Here is a 26,742-nt window from a genome sequence, read left to right on the forward strand (position 1 = left end):
AACAGGTTTTGCAGTGATTGAACCCGGTTTCTGAGAAACCATTCATGGTAAAAGTTTCCAATGTACGACTGTCATAACTTGCTGGGACAATGTTTGGTAGCAGATGTAACTCCCAGGATCAATGCTAGCATTACAGCTAACAGTGAACCAGCCAATAGCCCCCTCCCCCCAAAGAGGCCTGGCTGTACACCACAATCTGCTGCGAATACATCCATGTATAACAAGCTGTAACGCCAATTTTCCGTGCATTACACGAGAGTCCCATGTGTATGGAAGCGTGCTCACTGGTGATTGGTTTTCATCGCCCGTTATGCACCCGTATTCGCACCAGATCCGGAGTCGCCCTGAAGCATTTGGCTCTAAGAAATTCCCCCACTTCATCAGAGCACGGGCTTGCCCTGACCGAAGCCGATTCACCTCATCAATAAGAAAAAGCTCCCACCACAATCTTGTATTCTTGGTTTATTACGCACCACCTGCAACAGTGTCAGTCTGTTCTGTTTATGGTGAGTAATACTCTAGCAAAATTCTACGTTTCACCAGATTCACTACTTCAATTACTGAGTCTCTTGGTCACAGATGACGCTATAATTATAAATATACCTGATTCCAGAAGAATATTACATAGAATCATTTGAACCAATGAGCTTCACTAAAAATATGTCCTACACAAAGCCTCCGCTCTCTGTAACCCATCTTAAAGGTCCTCCAACATGTAAACTAGTACACCACCATGGAGGTACTGACGGCCGGTTACTATCACTTGTCCATTGCAACCAACTGATTTAGTCATCTGATCAATGAAACTAAAATTTAGTTAACATCATGTCCCCTTTTCTTCAATCAAAAAAAAAAAGAATTAAGCACTTAATACAATGTTATGGGAAATAATTAGAGGTGTCCACGGTTCGGTTAACCGAACCATGGGCAGTTTTTGCAAATCGAACTGGTACCACCAGTTTTTCCATTTCCCCAGACCAAAACCAAACCGGTACCACCAGTTAACCGGTCCGCCAGTTTCAGTTTTTGACCGGTTTGATTCTTCAGTTTTTGACCGGTTTGATTCTTCAGTTTTTTGGTTTTTTATATTTATAATATATGTTATATAAATATATGTATAATATTATATTATAAATAATAAATGATATATAACATATTATAAATATTATAAAAATATATAATATATAATATATTTATAAATAGATTATTATAAATATAATATATGTATATGTTTATATATATAATGAATATATATAATATATACAAAATATGTGACATATATTAAAAATATATATACCGGTCAGCTCAGTTAACTGCCAGTTTTTTGTAGGTTAACCGAAAACCAAACTGGTCCTTCAATTTTTCAAAAATACCAAACTGAAACCGAACCAATCAGTTCAGTTAACAACATTTTCCGGTTCGGTTTTCTCGGTTCAGTTCAATTTTTTGGTTTTTCATGGACACCCCTAGAAATAACCAACCAAATTAACCAAACTGTAAAATCGAAAAGAAAAAATAAAAGAAAACATAAACTCGAATGGTAGGATCATTGGACCAGGCGACAGCCCACGTGTTAGAGAACAGGAGCATTACTTGGAAATCCCATAGTCATTTAGGATCAAATTCCATCTCCGCTTATGTAACACCAAGCAGAAGTAGGAGAATGCATGGACAAAGTAAATAATTTGCATGGTTAGAATTGTCTGAAAAGAGTGCCTCTGGCTGTAGAATATCACAGTCCTGTCACCATAGTACTTATGCTGTATGATAGCAAAACTACCGCAATTGATGCCATGAATGCAAATTCCTTACAAAATTAACAAAATTCAGTTGTTCTCTAAGAAAGTGGGCATATATAAAACAGACATGGCAAAACAAGAAAAATAAATAAAGTATTTACTCTAACAGAGAAAATAACTTATATATGCTTGCCACAACCTCACAGGTTTGTTGAAGGAACCCTCTAGAAACATTGGTGCAAAGAACCTTAATCTGCACTGTTGTCACCAACTAACAAACTTATATTCCACATTGGAAACTGCCTTCAAGCTCTGAAATTACAGGCTTCAGACATGACTATGTTCCATCACATGGTTCAACATCAATGCAAATGGTTACCAGCCAGAATTTCTATACCAAGTATATCCACAACTTACAGACAAACCACATGACTAGAAAGCAACTCTCAACCAGGGAAGGGGCCCAATGCACCTCACATACTATGCTAATTTTCAAGTCCTAAAAATCAACTTCTAAATTCCACTGTTGAAGTTAAAAGCCATACCGTTTCTTTATTTTGGAAATCAATAAGTATTATCTTGCAAACCTAAAAGGAGAGAAAATGCATCCTTGTCACCAGAGATATTGGTAGAGATGACCATAAACAAATATGAGTTCACTTCAAGCCCATCATAACATCATTAAGCAGTTCCCCTCAACCCAAAGTGTCATGGCAGCACTTGAGAAACTAACCCAACATAGGGAAACAACCAGCAGCTTAAGCATGTCCGAATTAACATACTCCATTGGCTCTGCAATCAGAAACTCCTAGGATTATAGTTTCCTGGAATTGTATCGGTTCTAGAGTAGCAATTAGGAAAAGAGTGTGAACGTATTAGATTTTACTTAAAAACGTGTGGAGAGAGATAAGGAAAATCTTTTAGGGTTCATCATCATCATCATCCAAGTCTTATCCCAACTATATGAGGTCGGCTACACGAATTCCATTTTGCCATTTCTGTTCTATTTAATGTCATATCCATTGTTAAATTACCGGTGCTTAAATCATTTCATACTACTTCTACCCATGTCCTTTTTGGTCTACCCCTAGCCCTTCTAGCCCCTTCAACTTGCAATAAATCACTTCATACGGGTGTTTTTGATGATCATCTATGCACATGACCAAACCATCTTAGTCTACTTTCTTTCATTTTATCACCTATTGCATCTACCCTAGGTTCCATCAAATGACTTCATTTCTGGTCCTATCATTTCTAGTTGTTCCACTCATCCATCTCAATGTACACATTTCTACCACACTCATTTTTCAGACATGTTGTTTCTTGACTTCCCAACTCTCTGCTCCATACAGCATAGCTGGCCTTACAACTGTCTTATAGAATTTTCCTTCTAATCTAAATGTATTCACTTATCACATAAAACTCTGGATGCACCCCTCCATTTTAACCTCCATAAATTATATTAATCAGCAACTATGGTTTGGTTTCCCTGCAAAACAAGAACAAGAAATAAATAATTCACAGAAAATATATTAGCATTCAAAGGTTGCACAGACTAAAAACAGCAATGTTTCAACACAAGAAAACTCAGTCATATTCAAGTAGATCAGTTAAAGTGATTTAAACCAACTAATAATAAATAGATAAAAACAATATATTTTATGTAAAGATAAGATGCAAGGTGATATCCCCTTGATCATGAACCGCATGCATGGAATGCATTAACTTAGTCACACTTCATTGTAAGGCTATGATTTCTCTAACATGAATATGACTCTTTTCTCCTAACTCTCAGTCTTCTTTTTGCTTATAACGTTAGCATTTGGAACCTGATAAGCCAAAAACATAATCTAGTCATTTACATACTATGCCTTAACTAAAAATCCCTTATTTTCAGGTCAGAGAATCACCGGTATTTTAAACCATTGAGACGCAAACAACTTCGGGAAACCTGCCGACATTGTAAAACGGCAAAAAACTTGGCAACAAGACAGTTAAGGCACCTCTCAATAAAGATAATGGGTAAATTTTAAATCATGACGTTCTGTACATAATAAAGGTAACTCGCCAATTTGTGTGCAGGTTAAAGATTTCTTAGATATCCAAAATCTTCGCCAAGTATTTGTTTTCTAAAACATGAAACTTTTAAAGCAGATGCATATACAAATGCTAATTGAACTAGTCCTACTATCAATTGAAGAATTCAAGCTACCTTCTTTTTTTGCGGTAATCTTGCAACTTGGAGGAGCAGAGTAACAGGCTTGAGGCCAGAGATTCATCACAGGTCTATTGATCGTGTAAGACAAGAGCAATAATGAAAGTTATTTTTTGAGGAATAGCGTTTCCAAGGGAATGTGATGCCCACATGGAAACCAAAGCAAGGGGGTCCACAAGTATGAATTTTGAAGTGGTTTGGCTGCTCAAGCTGCAAAACTGTCCAGAGTTCTGAAGATGCATTAATGATATTTGTACAGAAGAGTTAGTATATGAAGAAAAAAAGGAAAGAACATGGAAGAATAACAAGTATAGTCTCACTACTAGGTTTCAATCTTCAGGAAGTCTTACTACCTAAGAGAAGTGAAAAATTGGAATCTCACCATCACTAGGAAGAAGAATCATTTTCCTCCAAGCAACCTAGCTGCAAAGCTCAAATCTCAAAGCTTTTAATTTAATTTGGTAAAAGGGTTATATTGACCATTTATTGGAAAAACTAGGAAAGGATGCCCTAACTTAGGTAACAAGTTACTTATAAAAGGATAAACTAAGAAATATTTTCTTAGAGTATCATTCTACAATATTCCCTTTAGATTCTTCAGTAGTCGCCTTCAACTAGGTCATGAGTAAAAAATTTAACTATGGATTATGGATCTTGAGCTTTTGACTGCAGAATGGCAGAAATGGGCTTCTTCCTTGGGCTTAACACAAAAGTTTTCTCATGTTTGAGGCTCAAAGGCAATATAGGGGTCTTGTATGGGCATGGGCCTATAGCTGGGGACTTTACCCCACCCTTACTGCACCACAAGGCTCCATGAACTTATTTTCTAACAACATATGCCAGTTCAGGAAAATTGAAACTACATGAGGTAAGTTGTCCTTATAATGCATAGAGTTAGTTCAAAGGGGGCATTCACTCTCTATAGAAAGATGTAATGTAAGGAACCACTGGAATGATAGGCTATATGAGATCCCAAAACAAGTAGGTACCATAGATATTAATGCAACAGATTGAGAATGTCACAAGAGTTAGACTCATATGTCCTTTTTAGATATTATATTTTATTTCTTTTGCATTCTTGTGGCAACACCCTTATTGCAGGAGGGCACTGTCCTTTCTTTAGAGAGAGGCGTGGTCAATAAGCAACCATACTTTCCCCTGTCACATTGTTTATTGTTGTTCATGAGTATTTATTTTCTCCTACAATTGTCTATTTTTATATTCCTAGAATTCCAGTACCCCCTAAACCATGGTTTTCCATTCATCTATCACTCATGATTGTTATCTTGAATTCATTCATGCTTATATTATAAAATAGTATAAAGCTAACAAAGTGAGAAGTCAATACCCTGCCATGTGGTTGGAAGTTGATGTAAAATGTATTTTGGTGTGATCAAAGCCCTATGGTTCTTAAGGAGAAACAGAGGCAGAAAACATGGAGACTACTCATTCAAGTAATCTCCCAATTTCTTAGAGGAACCTCAAGGGGAAAAGGTTAATTATTATAGCTTGACAAGGTAGGAAATTTACCTAGTTATGAGAGAACAAGCTCTCCATTTGAAGATGGATCTATTTGTAATTGAGAACAGAAGATGGAAATAAGTAATTTCAAGATTTCAGAATGATCTCAATCTGCTCCTCCTTAAACACTAAAAATTAACCCTTTTTAGATGCTAGCCTCATCAAGAATGGAATTGGCAAAACAGGATTCATGTAGCCAACCCCATATAGCTAAGATAAAGCTTAGATGATGATGCTAGTTTCATCAATTTCAAATGCCATGAAAAGATAAACTGAAATGATCTCCCTTCATGTTCCGTCCAAACATGGATGTAAGTAAATAATCTCATCCTTCCAACAAAGTAATTCATATAAAACTTAGGAAAATTACTTCTGAAAACCTCAATTGTCCAAAGATCCATCTTCCAACATCTTTTTGATATCCACAACTCTTTTAAGTAGTGAGTGCAAGGGCATGTGCCATGCACATGTGAAAGTAGATAAAATGGAAAAGAATAAAAAAGATGAAAAAAACATTAACTTCTAATCTCTTTAATTGATTGATTAGATTTAAAGATTAAAATATTTGAAGAACTGCCATTTATTATAAGAAATAACCTTATATGATATGGTGCTACTAAAATTCTCTGATTTTAAGTTTTATGGCTGCACAAAAACCAAGGCAAGTATCTGCATTATATAGTATAGATGTTGCAAAGATCATTTATATTCACTGAAAATCATCCAAAACAAATACTTGAAAATCAAACTATAATCGTAGGAAAGTTGCTCAATTGCAGTTGACTGAAAGTCCATGTGAAGTTGAAATGCAATTTATAGATACTATCCTTGGCCTGTCAATCCCAGCCTTTTTCCTCTATTGAAGTTAAGAAACTCCCCTCCCATTTTACATTCAAAAACTACCTAGAAATTGACCTAGTCCTGGACCTCGGTATAAAACACTAAAGTGAGAGCGGAAAAACTGAGAATGTCAAATTTATTACTTTGTCATGCTTCTATCTAATAAAACCACATGAACATCATCATCAACAACAACAACAACAAAAAACTTTCTTTTATAATTCACCAGAACTTGGAATCATTTCATCAACTCAATGTCATAATCCACCATACAAGGACTGGTTTAGTGTCTGTTATGAACCTGATCCTCAGGCCACCCTCTCTGTTGGGTTTGCATAGACATCTGCACATTCCAAGTAATTCCTGAAATGTAAATAAAGGAGTTAGAATAGGGAGCACAAGTCCATTACAACTTCTACAAAAAGGGCATGAAATATTTTTTAAAGATGGTAAGAAACTTTTCTTTTAAAAGGGGAGGGAGAGCTTCCCTCTGAATCAAACTACAAAACAGTCCTTGCCAGTAGGTGCAGCATACTAAAACCTACAAACTCCTTATATAAATTGGTCCACTGGATGAGCAGCCTCTCCATTTTCCTAATTAATTCCTCTCTGGTTGAGACCATGATGACCAGAAAACAACAATAGGAACCGAACTCCAAAGAATAATACCCCCCTTTCCTTGAAAGATTTAGAGAGCCACAAAGCAAAATGAGTGCTCAAGTCTTTTGGAAAAGCTATAGGCATTCCAAAAAAATGTAAGAAATGCATCTGTTTCCTGTAGGTGAACTTGTAGTGAACCAGTAAATGCAGCACATATTCTTCCTCTTGATCACAAAGACTGCAAAGGTTGTCCAAAACTATGGCTCTGGATCTTGGGTAGTTGATGGTGAGGATTTTATCCATAACAAGAACAGCCTAGTGCACGAGGCTCCCACCAATGCGGGGTCTGGAGAGGGACAGATGTACGCAGCCTTACCACTGCACATACAGAGATGCTGTTCCCAAGATTTGAACCCTGGTCACCCAGGTCGCCATGGAGCAACCTAATCATTGCACCAAGGCCCACCCTCAGGATTTTATCCATAATAGCAGTATAAATAAAGAAAATGGTTTTGGATGGACATATAGGTTTCCATGTCCACTTCCATGCTACTGAAAAGCTGTTTGATTCATTCAAGTTTTTGAAGAAAGATCTGAGAATGAGGCAGATTTGAATGCATTCCACCACACCCAATCCTTAGATCCAAGCTGGAATTTTTTCGAGGAAAAGGTATCTAACATTAACCCAAAAAGGGGGAGGGGATATTGATAACTCTGTAGTTTGATGCTTTAAGGGCATCATTTCAGGGGTATTTTAGGCCTTAGAATAGTCAAAATGTCCCCTTTTCCCAATTAAATTCAATATTGTGACCTCTGAGGGTCTCTGTGCAAATCGTGGAAAAACTGGGGAAGTTTCAAGGCTGAAATGCAATTTTTGGGAAGCTGGTGTGAATTCCAGCTAAGAGAGGGGGTGTTTTTGTGAAAAACTGAGCACAGGAGGGCGCCTCTTATCTACTAAACCTAGAATGGCGCCCCTCCTACTGTATTAGCATACTCCCCTCTCCTTAGTAAACCCTAGGGTGCCTCTCCACTCATTCTTTTCATCTCTAACAAACCCTAGCCGCCCCTAACTGCTAAATCCTCACCTTCCATCCCTTCCTAACATCTAATCTCCACCCTCCATTCTAGGGCACCCTCTTTTGAGTGCATTCTAACCCTAGGGCACCACCTAACTTCTAATCCCCACCATTCAGCCTTTAGCCACTAGATCTCAGCCCTCTATTTCACTCTCTATCTCAGCCATTCACTCTAGGGTGCCACCCACTCCTTTTAATCTCCACCTTTCAGCCCTAGGCACCTAAATCTCCACCATCCAATTTTGGGCGCCCAAATCTCAGCCCTACATAATATTGGGCACCCTCTCCTTCTCTTCTCAGCCTTAGGATCACCTTAAAACAATCCTAACCCTCCATTCTCAACCCTAGGGTGCCCATATTTCTGCAAAATCCAGTTGCCGCCCCCCTCTTTCTCTCTAATCCCAGTTTTATCCACCCTTCTCTATAAAAAGGACCCCAAGGGCCCTAGAGAAGGGGTTGGTCAATTCACCCAGTTCACAAGGCTAAGGTTTCTTGAGGAGTTCAAGGGTTGTAGAAGGGAAGGACGCCCAGCTCTTGTCAGGAGGGGTTCCTGCAAGCAGTACAGCCAATCTGCAACTTCCGCCACTGGATCTGATCAACCATCCTTTTATTTTCTTTATTTTCTTTCATGTTATTTTTATTTCAGCAATCTTATAGATTTAATTTCTGTTCGTTTGTGTGTTTTGCAAATCCGAATTCGTCCAGTTTAAGGCTAAGGTGTCTCAAGGGGTTCGAGGGCTGAAGAAGGGAAGGACGCCCAGATCTTGTCAGGAGGGGTTCTTGCAAGCCATCCAGCCAATCTACAACTACTGCCACTGGATCCGAATTTTGGATCACTTTTATTTATTTCTTTTGTTGATTTCAGTGTTCTTTTATTTTTGAATTTTGATTATTGTCTTGTGTAATTCCGAACCTTTAATTTCAGCATTAATAAATTTTATTTTCTTATTTTCTTATTTTCTGCAATCCCCAGTTCCATTTTCTTTTAATTTGTCCGAAACGAGAAAACAATAATTTTTCCCTCGCTTCCCTGTGGGTTCAACCCCTTCCTGACCACGTACTACGTTGTTTAAGGTTACGTGAGGATTGAAAAAATTTATAAATCTCTAAACTGGTGTTCCGAAGTGGTTAACGACACGCTTCCGGAGACACCAGATATGCATGGGGAGATGTACAAATCGATAGAGCAAAAAGACAAAAAACAACAGCCCTATCAAAAAGATGGAACGCTATTTGTACATTACAAACAATTCCAGCCCACACCAGATCTATCCAAATTATTAGTTATTTGATTTAATCCCTAGGAATCCATCTGTAGCTACAAAGTAGAGAAGAAGACAACTCATGAATTTTGGATAGGATCTGAGCTGGATTTGGATCTCATTAATTTCATCCAACAGAGTTAACAATTCCATAACCTCCCAATCCTAAGCATATCTATGCAAAATTGGAGCCCAAACCACTTCCCCAGCAATAATTTCATAACAGTTTCAAATTGGGGCTTCCTTGTTCAGGGCCATATTGAAGATATGGGGATAAGCCTGAAAAAGAGGTCTTAATCGACACCAGCTGTCTTTCCAGAATGATATACACTCCCATTTCCGGGTTTAAAAGCAATGAACTTAGAGAGTTCCACTAACTTCATGGCACCCTTCCAAATATTAACACCATTCTTGGAGAGACATAGTGGTCCAGTCATGATCATGTTATGGACACACCACCGGGCAGCACACTTCGGTGCAGGCATAGGCAGCAGCACGCACAGCGGGCCGCCCAGCAGCACGCACCGCCAAGAGTGCCGCACAGCAACCCGACAGCGCGGCTTGTTATGGACACACCACCGGGCAGCACACTTCGGTGCAGGCATAGGCAGCAGCACGCACCACCAAGAGTGCCGCACAGCAACCCGACAGCGTGGCGCACGCACTGCTCGGCAGCGCGCACAGCAACACGCACCGCCGGCAGCGCACAGCACGCACCGCTCGGCAACGCGCACAGCAGCACGCACCATGAGCCGCGCGCACGCATTTGCAAGACAGCGGCATCGCGCGCAGCGGCACTGCGCGGCGGCGGCACCATGAGCCGCGCGCACGCACCCGACAGCAGCAGCAAAGCGGGGCCCACACGACAGCTCATAGGGGTGGGCCCACCCTTATATGGACGCCAAAAGAACTCGCGCCAACCTTATCCTTATCTTATCCCTTATCTCTTATCTTTATCTTAAGAGTGAGTTACCATTAGGAGTAGGTAATTAGGAGTTTGAGTTCAAATTGGAGTTTGAGTTTAATTAGGAATTCCCTTCTGTAATCTCCTATTTAAGGAGCTACGAATTGAAATAAAGGCATTCGGTTTTCCAGCCAAGAAAATAGTGAGGAGAGTTTGGGTGGTCTCTTGGACAAATCACCCACGAGATAGTCAAAATAGGGCCTGTACGCAAGGCCAAGGGCAAGGAAAGACCTGAGGTTCCTGCGGTGGAGCGACCCGTGACGCGATCCTACGCTCGGGCCCATAACAAATTGGTATCAGAGCCAAGCGTCATGGGCGACATGGAGCAGCTATCGTCCAAGGTTCACGAGCTGGAACACCGTCTCGCGGAAAATCATGCGGAGGTAAGAGAAGTTAAAGAGGACGTCAAGGAACTTCGGCGTCTACTGGAGTTATACTTCTCCACCAGGGAAGGGAGCCCGGAAGGGGCAGCCACTAACCACAGCCGCCGCCCAGACCGGACAGAGGGCTCCGGTGAGCGACAGAACAACACACCGACAGCAGCAATCATACCCAAATACAGTCCTCTGGAGTTCCCCTCATATAGCGGCAGCGGCGACCCACTCGGCTGGCTGTACCGCTGTGAGCAATTCTTCCACAATCAGCGCACAGAAGAGAAGGACAAGGTCAGCCTGGCAGCATTCCACTTGACCGATGAAGCACAACTCTGGTTCTACCGAGTGGAGCAGGAAGAACCAGGCCTTAGTTGGGGCCAGTTCAAGTCGTATTGCCTCCTCCGGTTCGGGCCCCCATTAACGAGCAACCCTTTGGGGGAGATCATTAACCTCAAGCAGACCGGGACCGTCGCGGAGTATCAGCGGCAGTTCCAGACCCTTCTCGCCAGGGCCTCGTCAGTGCGCCCAGACCAGCAGGTGGATATGTTCACAGCTGGTCTAGCCGAACCCCTGAGAGTGGATGTAGAGATGCAGAGCCCGCCTAACCTGGTCACGGCAATGAATTTGGCCCGGGCCTTCGAGCGCAAACTACAGATTAGCCAAGGGCCGTTCAGCATGGGATGCCCAGCAGCGGCTTGGACAAACCCAAAGCCTACGAAAGGAGGGTCTTCACTGGCAGCCAATAGGGAACCCCTCGGAATGGCCCCATATCCAGCAGCCAGCCCAGAACGAAAGACACAGACGAGCACCAATTCCAGATCAGCATCCAGTGTGGGGAGTAGCGGCGGTACACCCCCTATTAAGCACTTGTCTAGGGCGGAGATGGCAGAACGCAGGGCAAGGGGGCAATGTTTTAATTGCGACGAACTCTACTCAGCAGGGCACAGGTGCAAGAGACTTTTCTGCCTCCTGGTGAAACAAGAGGAAGAGGAGGATGAACCCCCTCCATGGGAACCCGATCCAGGAGGGCAAAGCCATTCAGGATTCCTTTGAGGGTGTCTTTGACACCCAATTCGAGCTTGAGGACAAGCTCGAAGTCCGGGAGGGGTGTGATGTTATGGACACACCACCGGGCAGCACACTTCGGTGCAGGCATAGGCAGCAGCACGCACAGCGGGCCACCCAACAGCACGCACCGCCAAGAGTGCCGTACAGCAACCCGACAACGCGACTTGTTATGGACACACCACCGGGCAGCACACTTCGGTGCAGGCATAGGCAGCAGCACGCACAACGGGCCGCCCAGCAGCACGCACCGCCAAGAGTGCCACACAGCAACCCGACAGCGCGGCGCACGCACCGCTCGGCAGCGCATACAGCAGCACACACTGCCGGCAGCGCATAGCACGCACAGCACGCACCGCTCGGCAGCGCACACAGCAGCACACACCATGAGCCGCGCGCACGCATTTGCGAGACAGCGGCATCGAGCGCAACGGCACCGCGCGCACGCACTGCGCGGCGGCGGCACCATGAGCCGCGCGCACGCACCTGACAATAGCAGCAGAGCGGGGCCCACACGACAGCTCATAGGGGTGGGCCCACCCTTATCTGGACGCCAAAAAAACTCGCGCCAACCTTATCCTTATCTTATCCCTTATCTCTTATCTTTATCTTAAGAGTGAATTACCATTAGGAGTAGGTAATTAGGAGTTTGAGTTTAATTAGGAATTCCCTTCTGTAATCTCCTATTTAAGGAGCTACGAATTGAAATAAAGGCATTCAGTTTTCCAGCCAAGAAAATAGTGAGGAGAGTTCGGGTGGTCTCTTGGACAAATCACCCCAAGGGAGAATTCGGATGGTCTCTTGGACAAATCACCCACGAGATAGTCAAAATAGGGCCTGTACGCAAGGCCAAGGGCAAGGAAAGACCTGAGGTTCCTGCGGTGGAGCGACCCGTGACGCGATCCTACGCTTGGGCCCATAACAGATCACCGCTATTTACTTCGAACCAGGCAGTTCCATAACTCATCTTTCTTGTTTCCATACCACCAATAACTCCTTTCCGAACAGAGTTTTCTTCATAAGACAGATTTGATGTTGATCCCCCCTTTTTCTTAGATAGACAGACTTGAGGCCAAGCAACAAAATGAAACTTCTCTTCATCATTGGTCCCAAATCCTGTCTTGCTTTCTTTAGAGAACTTATCACCGAGGCTAGAAGAGTAACTTGCTATATATTACCATCTAGACATCCATAATTGTCAAGGAAATGTCTGGGCAATAAGGCGCTCATGGAGGGTCACCTTGTGTAATCCCCAAGATATTTTTTACACAGTACTCCTAGATACTTTTATATTCTTAATTTTTTAAATTACAATAATAGAATAGACATTATTAAACTATACGATTCAGTTTAAGTTAAAATACTAGTTTCTTTTTATTATTTCTCATTTGTTAGGGTCAATCAACATTTTTTTTATCATTAAAAAACATAAACTGCTTCAAAAGCAAGCAGTAGGGCAAACTGTGCAAGGAGCATCGATCTGAGCAACCATTTCAGGTAACTTACAACCAAAGACAACAACAGAAAAGGGAGAAAAAAGAAAAACACTGATAAAAAACAAAAAGCAGCTTACAATAAAGCACCTGGCCCAGGACAACCCCAAACTAGACAATCTCTACTAACCTCTGACCTTGCCAGAAGATCAGCCTGCACATCTGAACTTCTAGGGACCCAACTGAACAAGGCATTCAAGGAGGATCCTAAAGATTGTGCTCATCTCACCAAATTCCTCACTTACCAAGGGGCCTGAGAGCTTGTCCCCATCCAACTTAAGACTACTTAACAATCACCTTCCACTTGCACATTCCTCAAATCCTACAGCTTCAAAAGTTCAAGACCTTGAGTCAGGGCTAGCAGCTCTGCTCTCAAGGAGTTCCCATGACCGACTGGATCTGAGCAGCTGAGAATAATATTGCCCCCTCCCCATGGTCCCCAACAATTCCACATACCCTAGAAGCCCCTGGTTTTCCAGGACAACATCCATCGAAGTTTAATTAAATCACCCCTTCTGCAGGAGGGGCCCACTCAGCTGTTTTTTGCTGCCTTCATTCTTGGAAATCAGCAACCACCAGCCACCCTCTTAGTAAGTCGTTTAGTGAAACTCCTCTGAAGTCTTCACAGACCACAGCCCAGTGAGCTGCCCTTGATCCAAATCCCTACTTTTTTCTTCAAACACACTCACATTTTCTTCACACCACAGCCTCCACAGAACAGCCCCACGTAAACATTGCCAAGGTACTCCAAATGCTACAAGCCATCACCTCAACTTTGAATAGATCAACCACTTCAGCTGGTGTCACCCATTGTTTTCCAAACAACTGAAAAGCTAGCTTCCTCAAGCTAGAGGCAAAATAGCAATGTAAAGGAAGGTGATTGGCATTCTCCCCACTCTTCATACAGAGGACACACACATGAGAGAGAGCCCAGAAATTCCATCTTCTTTGGATTCTTGCACAGGTATTTGTAATTTGGTTAACAGCCTCCTGCCTCCCAACAGAAAAATCTAACTTTAGGAGGGATTGGGCTATACCGCCTTGAACCCTCAAAGACTTCAAAACTTGAACTGATAAGCATGGAAGACGGAAGACCTCAAAATTTTATCCAATCAACACATATTGATTATTTTCATCATCATCATCTTGTTCTTCTTTCACCCTTGTTGTAACATGCTATGTACTAGCATAGGGGTATTTCTGGCATTTCCTCCTCTATTTGTTATAAGCTGTCGCTCTAAGTATAAATACTAACTTCGGTGCCACCAGCAACATCTTTATGAATAAGAACTTCTTCTTCTCTCTTCCTTCTCTCTTCCTTCTCTCTTTTCTTCTTCTATTTTATTTTTTCTTCTGCTGGACTACATGGTATCAGAGCGCTGATCTGGGCCTAATCTTATCAGATCGAGTTCTCCATCTGAAACTCTGTTTTTCGATTGGAAGAGGAAGAGAAAACTCCTTCGGACTGACCTAGCCTTTTAGTCTTCCTGTTTTTTCTTTTCTCTCTTGGTCGTTGCACCAAGAAGAGGCTTTGCGGTGATTGTGGTGACAGCCGAATGCAGTGAGCAGTATTTCTAGGGTTTGCACCTAGTTTTTTATGGAATGTGGATCGTGGAATCACTACTGTACTCCAGGTATATACTGTTACATTCACATTTAAGTGTGTGATTACTGTGAATGTCACAGTTAGGGGTTGTAGGAGCTGGTTGTCTCCTTTCCTATAAGCTGAAGTGTTTTTCAGCTAAGGTTTACTGACCTACAGTCCGGCTGAACCTATTTTTGGAGCCCTTTTTAAGTTACAGGTGGTGGATATACTGCTGTTCTCCTTGGTTAGTGTGTTGCTCTCTGTTTGGGTGGTTGGTTAGCCTACTATGTGTACCAATAACAATGCTGTAGAAGTACAGAACTTCTTTCTCAGCTTTTTCTTAGAAAATCAGCAGTAAAACATTGGGTAAAATGGCTACTGAGGATTCAGCAACCTCTGGTATTACTTCCCCTCAAGGAAACCTTAATGGGGATATGGACAGCATGAATTTCTCTATGACTATTACCCCTTTTGATGGCCTAAATTATCTAGAATGGTCCAAAGGCATTAAACTTTATATCACAGCTAGGGGGAAAGCTGGTTATATAAGTGGAAAGATTAAAGAACCAAAACTAGTACAGCTAAACATGATAGATGGGACCAAGAAAACAGTATGGTTATGTCATGGCTTTTAGGTTCCATGCTGCCTCATGTAAAGAAAAACTTCATATGGGCTGATACAACTTGTGAGATTTGGGAACAAGTCAAGGCAACCTACTCTGAAGAGAGGCATTTTGCCAAGATTTACCAACTCCAAGTAGAATCATCTACTTGTAAGCAAGGAGACCGTGGACTATCTACATACTATTCAGACTTTACCTCTGTATGGAAGGAGCTGGACCATTATCAAACTATTGAGTGGAAGGATGATGAGGATGCTAAAGAGTACAAAAAACTTGTCTCCCAACAACGAGTGTTTGCTTTCTTGTTGGGGCTTAATCCTATTTATGAACCTCTTCGGGTATAGATCTTAGGAAGTAGAGAACTTCCTTCAGTTCAGGAGGTATATGCCTTAGTTCAATCTGAAGAAAGCAGAAAAAATAATCTAATGAATGTTTCTGAGGGGGAGCAACCAGTTTCTCTAGCTGCAAGAGGGGGTAACACTGGAATACAAAAGGGAGAATCAAGGAAAATTTGTGACAAGGACAAGTTGTGGTGCACTCATTGCCAGAAGCCTAGACACACTCGATAGACCTGCTGGGAGCTAGTGGGGAAGCCCAAGCGGGCAACCAAGAATCAAGACACATCAAATAAGCCTCCTCAAAAGAAATTTACCTATGCAAATCTGGCTGCGCAAGATTACCAAACAAATAATCTAACTACTAGTACTTCTCAAGAGAATCCCGGTGGTTCTGACCCTAAGGAAGACATCATTAACTCTTTCAGAGATCATTTGGAACTGTAATGGTAGGACTCTTGGATAGATGGATAGGTTGGCTCCTACCCCTTCTACTTCCTTTGCTTCTACATTAGGTAAAGGTGCTTCTGCATTTCTTGTGTGTACCTTTGTTCCTGAGTCACCTTGGATCATTGACTTAGGGGCATCAAACCATATGACTAATAAGTCAAATTTATTTCAGACCTACACTCTTCTCTCTAGGAGGGAAAAAGTGAGAGTTGTTGATAGGTCTTTATCCACTATTGCTTGTCAATGATCTGTATCCCTTCCTGATGGCCTTGTTTTACCCCATGCCCTTCATATTCCCAAACTTCCTATTAATTTGTTGTCCATAAGTAGTATTACTCAATCCTTAAACTGTTTTTTAACCTTTTTTCCTCGTTCTTGTGTTTTTTAGGATTCAGCCTTAAGGAGGATGATTGGTAAAGGAGATATGGTTGATGACCTCTACATTTTGGAGAATAAAGCTTGTCTTGCAGCATTAGCTCCTGTGAGTCAATCTACTAAGAGTCAAGTTTGATTGTGGCATAATCGCTTTGGTCATTTGTCCTTTAAGCCTTTGAAAGTTATGTTTCCTAAACTTTTTAAATCCGTGCTTGTCACTAGATTGCAATGTCAAACATGTCAACTGAGCAAGCATTGTAAAACAACTTTTCCATCAAATAATAAAGATATGTTTTGCCTTTCCATGTTGTTTTTTCTGATGTTTGGGGCCCTATGAACATACCTACTGAGGGTGGGTACAAGTATTTTATCAGATTCATTGATGATTACTCTAGATATACTTGGATATATCCTATACATTCTAGAAAAGAAGTACCCATAATTGTGAAAGTTTTCCACCGTGTATGGTTTTTACTCAATTTCATGTTGAAGTTCAAATTTTCCAATCGGATAATGCAAAGGAATACTTTCATCATGATTTAGCTGATTTTTTTCCTCTCACGGATCTCTTCATAGAAGCTCGTGTGCCAGAACACCACAGCAGAATGGTGTTGCCGAAAGGAAGAACCGACATCTTCTTGAAGTTGCCCGTAGTATGATGCTACACATGAATGTTCCAAAACGGTTTTGGGTTGGTGCTGTGATGGTCACGGCTTATGTTATCAATCATATGCCATCACATCTCTTGCAAGTTCCATAGGTTTCTCTCCCTTCTATTCCTGACTTTTCTCCATTTCATGTTCTCGTGAGGCGTAGTAAGGAACAACTGAATCCATAGGATGTGGAGCAGCTAGAGACTATACATCTAACATCATATGACTCTTTGAAGGCAAATCCAAATACCCTTATTCCCCTTGACATTACTGAACATATTACTATTGATAATTCTACCAATAATCTTGATGTTCCAATTTCTCATAGGAAGGGTGTTAGATCATGTACTACTAAGCATCCTATTAACCATTTCTTGTCCTATGAAAACATTTCACCCTCATTTCGTGCTTTTCTAACTGCCATTGATTGCATTTCCATTCCCAAAAGTGTTGTAGAAGCCATATCTATACCTGAATGGACAGATGCAATGAAGGAAGAAATTTGTGCTCTACACAAAAACAACACCTGGGAGTTGGTGGGTCTTCCTAAAGGCAAGGAGCCAGTGGGGTGCAAGTGAGTTTTCACTGTAAAGCACAAAGTAGATGGGTCAGTTGAGAGGTACAAGGCCAGGTTAATTGCAAAAGGATATGTACAGGTGTATGGGGTCGATTATGCAAAAACATTTGCCCCAATTGCTAAAATGAACACTATTCGGATTATGTTATCCTTGGTTGTTAACTTTGATTGGGAACTTCACCAATTGGACATTAAAAATGCTTTCCTGAATAGGGATCTAGAAGAAAAAGTATACATGATTCAACCTCCTGGGTTTGTAGCACAAGGGTGTGAAGGGAAAGTTCGCAAACTAAAAAAGTCTTTATATGGTTTGAAACAATCCCCAAGGGCCTGGTTCAACAAATTGGGTTCAAGTAATGCCAGTCTGACCATACTTTATTTGTCAAAAGGAACCAAAAGAATGTTGTGGCCTTAATTGTGTATGTTGATGACATTGTGATTATGGGGAATTGGGACTGAGATTCAGAGAGTTAAAAATCCCTTGTTGTGCAGTTTGAGATGAAAGATCTGGGACAGTAATGTTATTTCCTTGGTATTGAAGTTGCCCGCTCTCAAAAGTGCATCTTCATTTCTCAAAGGAAATATATCCTACATCTCTTACAAGACACAGGAAAGTTGGGAGCAAAGCCTATAGATTCCCCTATTGATGAAAACCATTGTCTTGGTGATTGTACTGGAGAACCAGTTACAGATGTCAAGAAGTTTCAAAGGTTGGTAGGAAGACTTCTCTACCTATCAATGACTCGGCCAGATATAGCTTATGTTGTTGGTGTCCTTAGTCTGTTTATGCATGCACCGACAACCTCCCATTTAGAGGTAATTGAGAGAGTGCTCAAATATCTAAAGAAATATCCAAGAGCTAGGTTATTATTCTAGAAATATGGCCATATGAAAGTGGAGGTCTACACAAATGCAAATTGAGCTGGAGAAGTTGATGATAGAAAATCAACTAGTGGATATTGTACCTTTGTTAGTGGAAATTTGATCACTTGGAGGAGCAAAAAGCAAAGTGTAGTGGCCAAATCTAGTGTTGAGGCCGAGTATAGGGCCATGGCGCATGGCACATGGAGTGTTGGGCTTCTCTAGTGATGGTCCAATGTCTCTCTATTGTGACAACAAAGTTGCCATTAATATTGCAGCCAACCCAGTTCTTCATGACAGGACCAAGCATATTGAAGTTGACAAGCATGTCATAAGGGAAAAACTTGAAAAGGGGGAAGTTTGTACCCCTTACATCAGTTCCAAGGAACAATTAGCCGATGTCCTTACAAAGGGTCTTCACTATTTGCGGCATAATGAGTTGTGTGACAAGTTGGGCATGATTGACATATATGCTCCAACTTGAGGGGGAGTGTTGAAACATGTTATGTGTAGGGGTATTTCTAGCATTTCCTCCTCTATTTGTTATAAGTTGTCGCCCTAAGTATAAATACTTAGGTGCCGCCAGCCACATCTTTTTGAATAAGAACTTTGTTTTGAGAAAATTTAACCAGGATTCATTAAAGGAAGAAGAGGTACATGAGAAGATGTACAAAGTAGAGGAAGAACCCCTACAAGTTACAAAGGAGGAAGTTTGTCGCTATACAAATGCTCCAAGTACACACCAAATTTAGCTAAGCCATCTGATGTATCTTCTCTTCTTTTTCTCTCTTCCTTCTCTCTTTTCTTCTTCTATTTTATTTTTTCTTCTGCTGGACTACAACCCTTTCTTTCTTTTTCTTCTTTTCCTAGAACAAAAATAGAGGCTCAACCCCTCTATTTTCTGAAATTATTTTCTTTCTTCCATTTTCTTTCAAGAATATGTTTATTTTATATGTTTTGAATGAAGCTTAAAATTTTTTATGAAGATTATAGACAATTAATAGTGGAAGATGGTTGTTGCTTCCTATGGAACTGAGGAATCACCTAAGGATTCATGGTTTTTTATTCCAAAAAAAGAACATCACCTAGGCAACTAGGCAATGATTAATAGTGAAAGATGGGTTTTATTAAAAAAACATCACCCAGCCTCACCTCTACACCTTGAAAACTATACCTCTAGGGTCCACTACCATACTCCGACAATCGAGAAATACAAAGATAGCTTAACATATGGAGCAATGAGTTCGCATGGTCACAACACTTTCTTTTGACCTTCCAATAAAACACAACATGCTATTAACCAAATGAAAAACCAAATCACCCAATGAGTGCTTGCCTGGGTGATTTGGTTTTGATTTGTTCACATGGTCACAACACTTACTTGTGATCCTCTAATAAAACACAGACATGCTATTAGTTAAACGAAAAACCAAATTATCCAATGAATGCATCTTGTTGTTGCTACCCCAAATGACATACCAACAACTCGCTAGCATATATAAAAAAAAAAAAAAAAGAAAAGAAATTGCTTCTAGCTTCAACTACCTTACTATGACAACCTAGAAATACCAAGGTAGCCAAACATGTTGAATTATGAATTCACAATTCACACAACCACAACTTTCATGCAACCCTCCAGTGAAATGCAAGCGTGCTATCAATCAAGCAAAAAAAAAAAACAAATTGCCTAGTGAGTGCATGCCTAGGTGATTTGGTTTTCATGAGTTCACATAGTCACAACAATTTCTTGTGAGCATCCAATAAAACACAAACATGTTGTTATCAATAAAATGAACACCAAACAACCCAAAAAAAGCATATATTCTATTGCTACACCAATTTATACAAGAACAACCCGCTACCATGTAAAATAAAGATTACCTCTAGTATATACTACCTAACTATGACAATAAAGTAATACAAAGCGTAACATGTAGAATGATGCCTAGGTGATACGGCACTCATGGAGGGTCACCTCACTTTGTTTCCAAGATATTTTTTACATGATGCTCTTGGATACTTTATATTCTTAACTTTCTGAGATTATAATAATAAAACAAACATTATTAAACTAAATTATTAATTTTGAGATAAAATATTAGTTTCTTTTTAATATTTTTCTTATTTTTTAGGGTTTAATCAAGATGTATACTGTCTTGAACCCTCAAAGACTTCAAAACATTAACTAATAAGCATGGAAGAACTCAAAATTTTGTCCAATCAATACATATTAATTTTCTTCTTCTTCTTTCATCCTTTGTTTTCTTTTCTTATTTTCCTATGACAAAAATAGAGGCTCAGCCCCTCTATTTTCTAAAATTTCTTTTTTTCATGAATATGTTGATTCTCTATGTTTTAAATGAAGCTAATACATTTTTTGTGTAGATTATAGACAATTAATAGTGAAAGATGATTGCTACTAGCTACAAAACCTATGGAACTACCCTAGAATTCATGGTTTTTATTCAAAAAAAAAAAAAATCTTATCACCTAGGTGCTCACCTAGGCAACAAGGCACCCCCTTATGAGGTATGAAACAATGAAACAGAGGCTAATAAACTCTTGCTTTACCTCTGTTTGGCCCTTTTGAACTAGACTCCTCTTTATCTCAGTTCCTGCTCCTTCTTCACACTTGATTCTCTTCAAAAATTCTCCATGAACAAGAAAAGGCATCACTGGAGCTACATTTTTTCCAAATCCTTGAGCAAAAACTGATTACCTACAATTACTTTAAGTTGCTTTAAACCTTTCATCAGGGTGAAACTGGAACTGAAGCAGAATTTCTTTGTTCATTTCTGATTCTATTGTTTGGGATCATTTCTGCAATGAAGCAGAATTCTTTTTGTTTTTTCTTTTTTATGAATATAAAATGAAGAGGAATTCAACAAAATGCAGACTTTTAGCCTTCAAATTCCACACTTTAACAGAATTAAAAAAAAAGACTAGGGATCAGTGCACACTAATCCTTCGTTCATCTAAGATTAGCTGGAAGGGTTTTCTCTTTTCTACAGAAATGTGTTCATGGTTGGTGGCAACAAATAAAAGAAAAAAAAAAGAGAAATTGCACAAACACAAGAATTTTTAGTAGTTCAGTAAGACGTCTATGTGTATAGGCAAAGGTTATGAATAAAAGTCTGCCCAGAGGATTGTAATGACTTGAAAAATATCAAAAACGAACTCTTCCAAAAGCAAACTTTCTTACCAAGGCATCATTCTTCCCAAGTGAGGAATTCTTCTCCAAGGGCCAAGAATTAACTCTACTCTTCCCCAATATAAACACTATTGTAACCCATGAAACACAATAGATGATACCTCTCCACCACCCTTAGAAAAGGCATCCCTATCAAAGCTCAAAAATCTAAAACACAAAGAACCAAGCCCATAGAATCCAGAATGCCATAGACGCCAATAACACTATAACCAGGCAATTTGTCATTCTTCTTAAAGGAAAATTTTCTCACTTATGGCGAGCCCAACTCAACTCAACAAAAGCTTGTCCCAACTATATGACTACATGAATCCAGTTCTGTCATTCCACTCTGTTCAGTGCCACATCATAAAAATTAACTATATGACATTTACAAGAGGATTAGAATCAATTTCTAAACTACTCAAACCAAACCCTCCCAAAATTTCCACTGAACTAGATTGGCTATCAGTTATCATATCATCCCAAAGCCACTATGTTACTCGACTTGGAATTCAAGCCATAAAGTCCAGTACTCATCAATAATTTAAAATATATTCATTCCAGACTAGTGTCAGATCCATGCAGAAAACAAATGGATATGCATGAGAATATCAATATCAAAGCATAAAACAGTGTGTTGATACATCAACAAAATGTGCACATAATCGTTTTTTCTCAAGTGATTGATAGTACAAATTTCATATGCATATTATAGATAAGAAACCCAGATAACATAAATGAAATCTTCCAATAACAGTAATAAACTGGAATGATTACAGAATCTGGCTAAAAGGTAGTATTATCCAATGCATACTTACACCAGGATGCGTGGATGGTGTATCAAATATTGCATAATATGTTAGGAGTTAGTGACAATAGATACATAATATATTAGGAATCAGTGACAATAAACGCCTGTCCCCCGGGTCAAAGATTTGAATAAGCTGGAAATTTGTAGGATAGTTCTTGGCGTTGACAGCTTTCCACATCTGGAACCATTAGAATTCCCAACTAAAACACTTAAGTTTCACATGAGAACATAGTTTCGCCTAATGAATCTTGAAATGGGGAAAAAAAGAAAACCAATATCCATTTACCCAATAAACTAGTTGGTCCAATACTAAAATGTACAATATTCGTTAAAAAAAAAAAAAAAAAAAAAAAAAACAAAAGAGGTTAAGGGATATATAACAGGATGAAAGCAAAAAGGATAAGAAAAAAATCTACATCTAGAGCAACCTCATTGAGTATATGGGTCTTTGATTACTTACATCAAAACCTCCGCAGAATAAAATCTCAATGCATTTTCACGCTACTACCTTCTTGTTCTGATTGCTTAATCCGAGGCCACCTTTCAAACCGTCGACCATGGGCATGGGAGAATGCATTATGGTTGTCGAGAATCGAGAAGAAGAATTTATAGGCAAGTTACAATGTTTTGGGGAGAAAAGTGCCCTCCTTCAGTCTATGGTGAAAGCTTCAAACACAGCAGTACTATAATATTTTTTGTTCTTCTTCTTCCTTGCGACAAGGCCATTAGGCCAAACAGCTCCGCTCGAGTGGAAACAAAACAAGAAACAGAAAACCGAACACATTTAAGGGTTAAATACTTAAATACCCATATGGTTTGAAAATTAACTTAAAAGACCCTTAAGTCTTCCGACAATAGACAAAATCCTCTCCACCGTTAGCGCATCGTTATAATCCGTTCGTATGCAGTGTCATGTTACTTATATAATTTTTTAATTTTAAAATTATCCTTTTGCAGTCGATTTTACCCTTCATTGTTCTTTAAATTTTCGAAATAAAACACAAGGGCAATTTTGCGGATGAAAAAATATTATATGAACTGAGATTAGAAGTCCCTTGCCATCTCTCTAAAATCTAGAATCTAATGTCTCCTCAGCCTCTGTAAAAGTTTTTGCTCAAAGTCCAAAAGCTCCTACCTACTTCACAGCTCTGATTAACAAGTTAAAGCTGCATCGGGATCGAGGGTCACGAGTTAAATTTCTCGTTGTAGAACTACTCTGCAATGAAATTGACGGGCCAAGTCAAGCAAGCACTAATCGAGTTGGTACTGAAGCAGGGCGCACTCCTGAAACACACGTAAAAAACCGAATTGGGCTCTTTTGCGTCGAGCTAAGTCAAGAACTCATTTTCCGAGGAAGAAGAAGTTCCAGACTCTTGTCGTCTTCTTCTTCTTCTCCTATTGATCGCCGACTCCTTGATTTCTCAATCTCTATTTCTCTTTGTCTGAACCGGAAAAGATGACTACCGAAACTCGGGGCTACAACAATGCTCCTGCTATTTCTCCCGCAATCACGACCTTGAAGGCGAAGCAGTCTGTCCCTGTGACCAAGAGCATCGATACCCAGTCTATTTGAAGAGGTACATTAAATTTTCCAGATCCATTATAAAATGAATCTCTTTATTCTCTTCATCGGGCTGTCTATCATGTTTTTTTTTTTTTATCTTTGGGGTGATCCGGCCAACCCTAGTAGCACGAGTACACGTGGACATGACCTGGCATAACTGACAATTCAGCACGATAGCCTGGCCACAACTCGGCGTAACAAGCTCGCCGAGGCCCAACCAAATGACTCGGCGGGTGTGACAACTCGCCGAGGAACAAGGCCCAGCTCGCCCCAAGCCTGAGGGTGGAGCGCCCCGAGCTCCCTCCGTGCAAAGGGACCCGAGCTCCTCCTAAGGGGCTTCGAGCTCTCCCTTCCTAAGAAGGGAGCACCCCAGCTTTTGGCTAAGTGTCCCGAGGGGTAAATACCTTGGGACAGCACCGTCGAAGACTCCTGTTCGTATTTGCTTAAGGCTCGCCTCTAGTGCGAGCACCTCGGTGCAAGGCAATCCAGTCCCAGGCAGTTCGATGCAAAGTAGCTCGGCAGCCTGCAGGGAAGATCCGCCTGACATCCGTACCTGTCGGATCTGGTGGAAGCGCCCACATCTCTTGCCAGGTGGCGTCGTGCCTGCCGTCTCTGAAAAGCATGGCACGCCTGACGAGTCCGTACCCTGCAGCAATAGCCTACACCTGCCACCTCAGCCTTGGCAGTAACGGCTAGGGCAGTGACGGTTACGCCTGATGTGATTGAGCTCTGGTATAAGAGGACCCCGGCCCCCGCGAAGCAAAGGTATTGAATCTAGCACTTTCAGCACTCTTAACTCTCTGTGTTTTCTTTGAGTTTTCCTCAGAATTCTAACTTAGCCATCGGAGTGTTCCCGCCGGGAGAGCTCCCCGGGAACCCTTCACGTTCCTCTTCATCCCAGGTGCTGTCTGTCACAGCTAGGAGCCAAGTTCCAACCAGCTAGGAGTGCCCAGATCGTGCTACATCAGAGGTCATTTCGATGTTTAAATTAGCTAAATGGAGATAAAATTGTTAGAATGCAACAGATTTAAAGTGTTTATCTCTTGATAGCTATTGTTTGGCATGAGCTCATGCACTATGTCCAAGATCTCCAGGAAGACGTGGCTAACCGGTCCGAAGTCTTCGGAAGTAGTTTTGCATGCATATTAGGCTTTTGTGCCTTCCTCCGGAACATTTAGTAAGGGAGCTAATTTCGGAGGACTCGAGAATGATGGGACGCCCACGAAAGAGGTTGGCGAACACATTTCGTAGGTTGCCACCTGGACCTCAGTCAAGTCGGTAAGTTCTCGAGGGAAGCTGCTCCCCACATCAAGGTCACTTCGACTGGTACTAATGAGGTACCATAGGTCAGCAAGTTCTCAAGGAGGTTACTCCTCATGCCAAAGCCCCTTGAACTGATAACAATGAGGTACCACAGGTCGGCCCTAAATGAGGTGCTGCTAGCTGCCTTGTTGAGGTGCCTAATATGTATGAGGTGTCCTGGACTGAATCCGGGGTGTCTCTCCTGACTCGGCGAGATACATGTCTATCCGCGTGGCGTTGAGGTATCAAACGGCGAAGACGGGTGCCATGTGTCGTCAGGTCAGCAAAGGGCCAAATCACCCCTCATCAGTAAGAACTAAGGTGGCATTTGATAAATCTGAAATCTGAAAAGTTAAAAAGATATTAAAAGTGTCTAAAAACTGAAAAGAGACATAATTGTTTTTTGACTTTTTAGAAGCTCTAAATAAAAAAGGTTGTTTGTACTGAATCAAACTATAAGCATTTGAATTTCACTAATTTTACCTCTAAATTAGACTATTCGGTAATTTTGAGTTCAACTTGTACTATTTCATAAAAATAATTTATTAAATTCAAAATAATATTGAGGAAGAGGGAGAGAGAGAGAGAGAGCGAAAGCTGAAAGTCGGAGAAGTCACTTGCCGCCACTATCAAGAGTTGTAGTGGCAATCAAAAATGAAAAATAGTGAACAGAAGCTACGGAACCATAGAGGGAGAGGGAGAGAAGTCGGAACTCGCCACCACTAGTTCGCCAGAGGAGTCACTTGCAGCCACTGCATCAAGTGGAGAGGATGAACGGTGAGAAGGAGAAAGGCAAACATGTTTTTAAGGGTATTTTGGACTTTGAACCAGGTTTGAAACGCATTTGAACGCGTTCAACGCCTGGCCCAAGTCTTATTATTTCAGATCTGAAAATAATTTTCAGACCCAAATTCAAATTCACTTCCAAACACCTCTAACGTCCTCTTATGTTGGCTTTGACAATCTTAGTTCTTTCTTTTGTTCTTAGACAAGCGGAGATCCTGGCATATCTGCTTTTCCGGAGGAAGACAACATACGGTACAGTCTTCGAACGAACAGAGTACAAGCTCTCCCTTTCCTTTCCGGTTGATTATCCATTCAAGCCTCCGAAGGTGAAATTCGATATCAGTTGCGTCCATCCCAATGTGGATGTCTATGACAACATTTGCTTAGACACCCTTCTGGACAAATGGTAATCTGCATATGATGTGAGAACGTTACTGCTATGATTGCTATCAATCCTGATTCCAGAGTCTGCTTGGAGAAC

General features: G+C 40.8%; 1 long non-coding RNA gene across 4 annotated transcripts; it reads right to left on the bottom strand.

Annotated features, from left to right (window-relative positions):
- Positions 1 to 25,746, bottom strand: LOC104594563 (uncharacterized). Of its 4 annotated transcripts, none has more exons than XR_016083012.1 (3): positions 23,070 to 25,746; positions 3,952 to 6,678; positions 1 to 793 (listed from the first exon to the last, which is right to left on the bottom strand). It is a non-coding gene; the product is annotated as an uncharacterized LOC104594563 (long non-coding RNA). The 4 variants fall into 4 exon arrangements; XR_016083011.1 differs by having other exon boundaries at positions 1 to 3,228; XR_016083010.1 differs by having other exon boundaries at positions 1 to 476; positions 604 to 6,678; positions 23,070 to 25,745.
- Positions 25,747 to 26,742: the final 996 nt, after the last annotated feature.

This window comes from Nelumbo nucifera, chromosome 2 (assembly GCF_055504915.1).
Source record: "Nelumbo nucifera cultivar China Antique chromosome 2, China Antique-T2T, whole genome shotgun sequence".
NCBI classification, from domain to species: domain Eukaryota; kingdom Viridiplantae; phylum Streptophyta; class Magnoliopsida; order Proteales; family Nelumbonaceae; genus Nelumbo; species Nelumbo nucifera.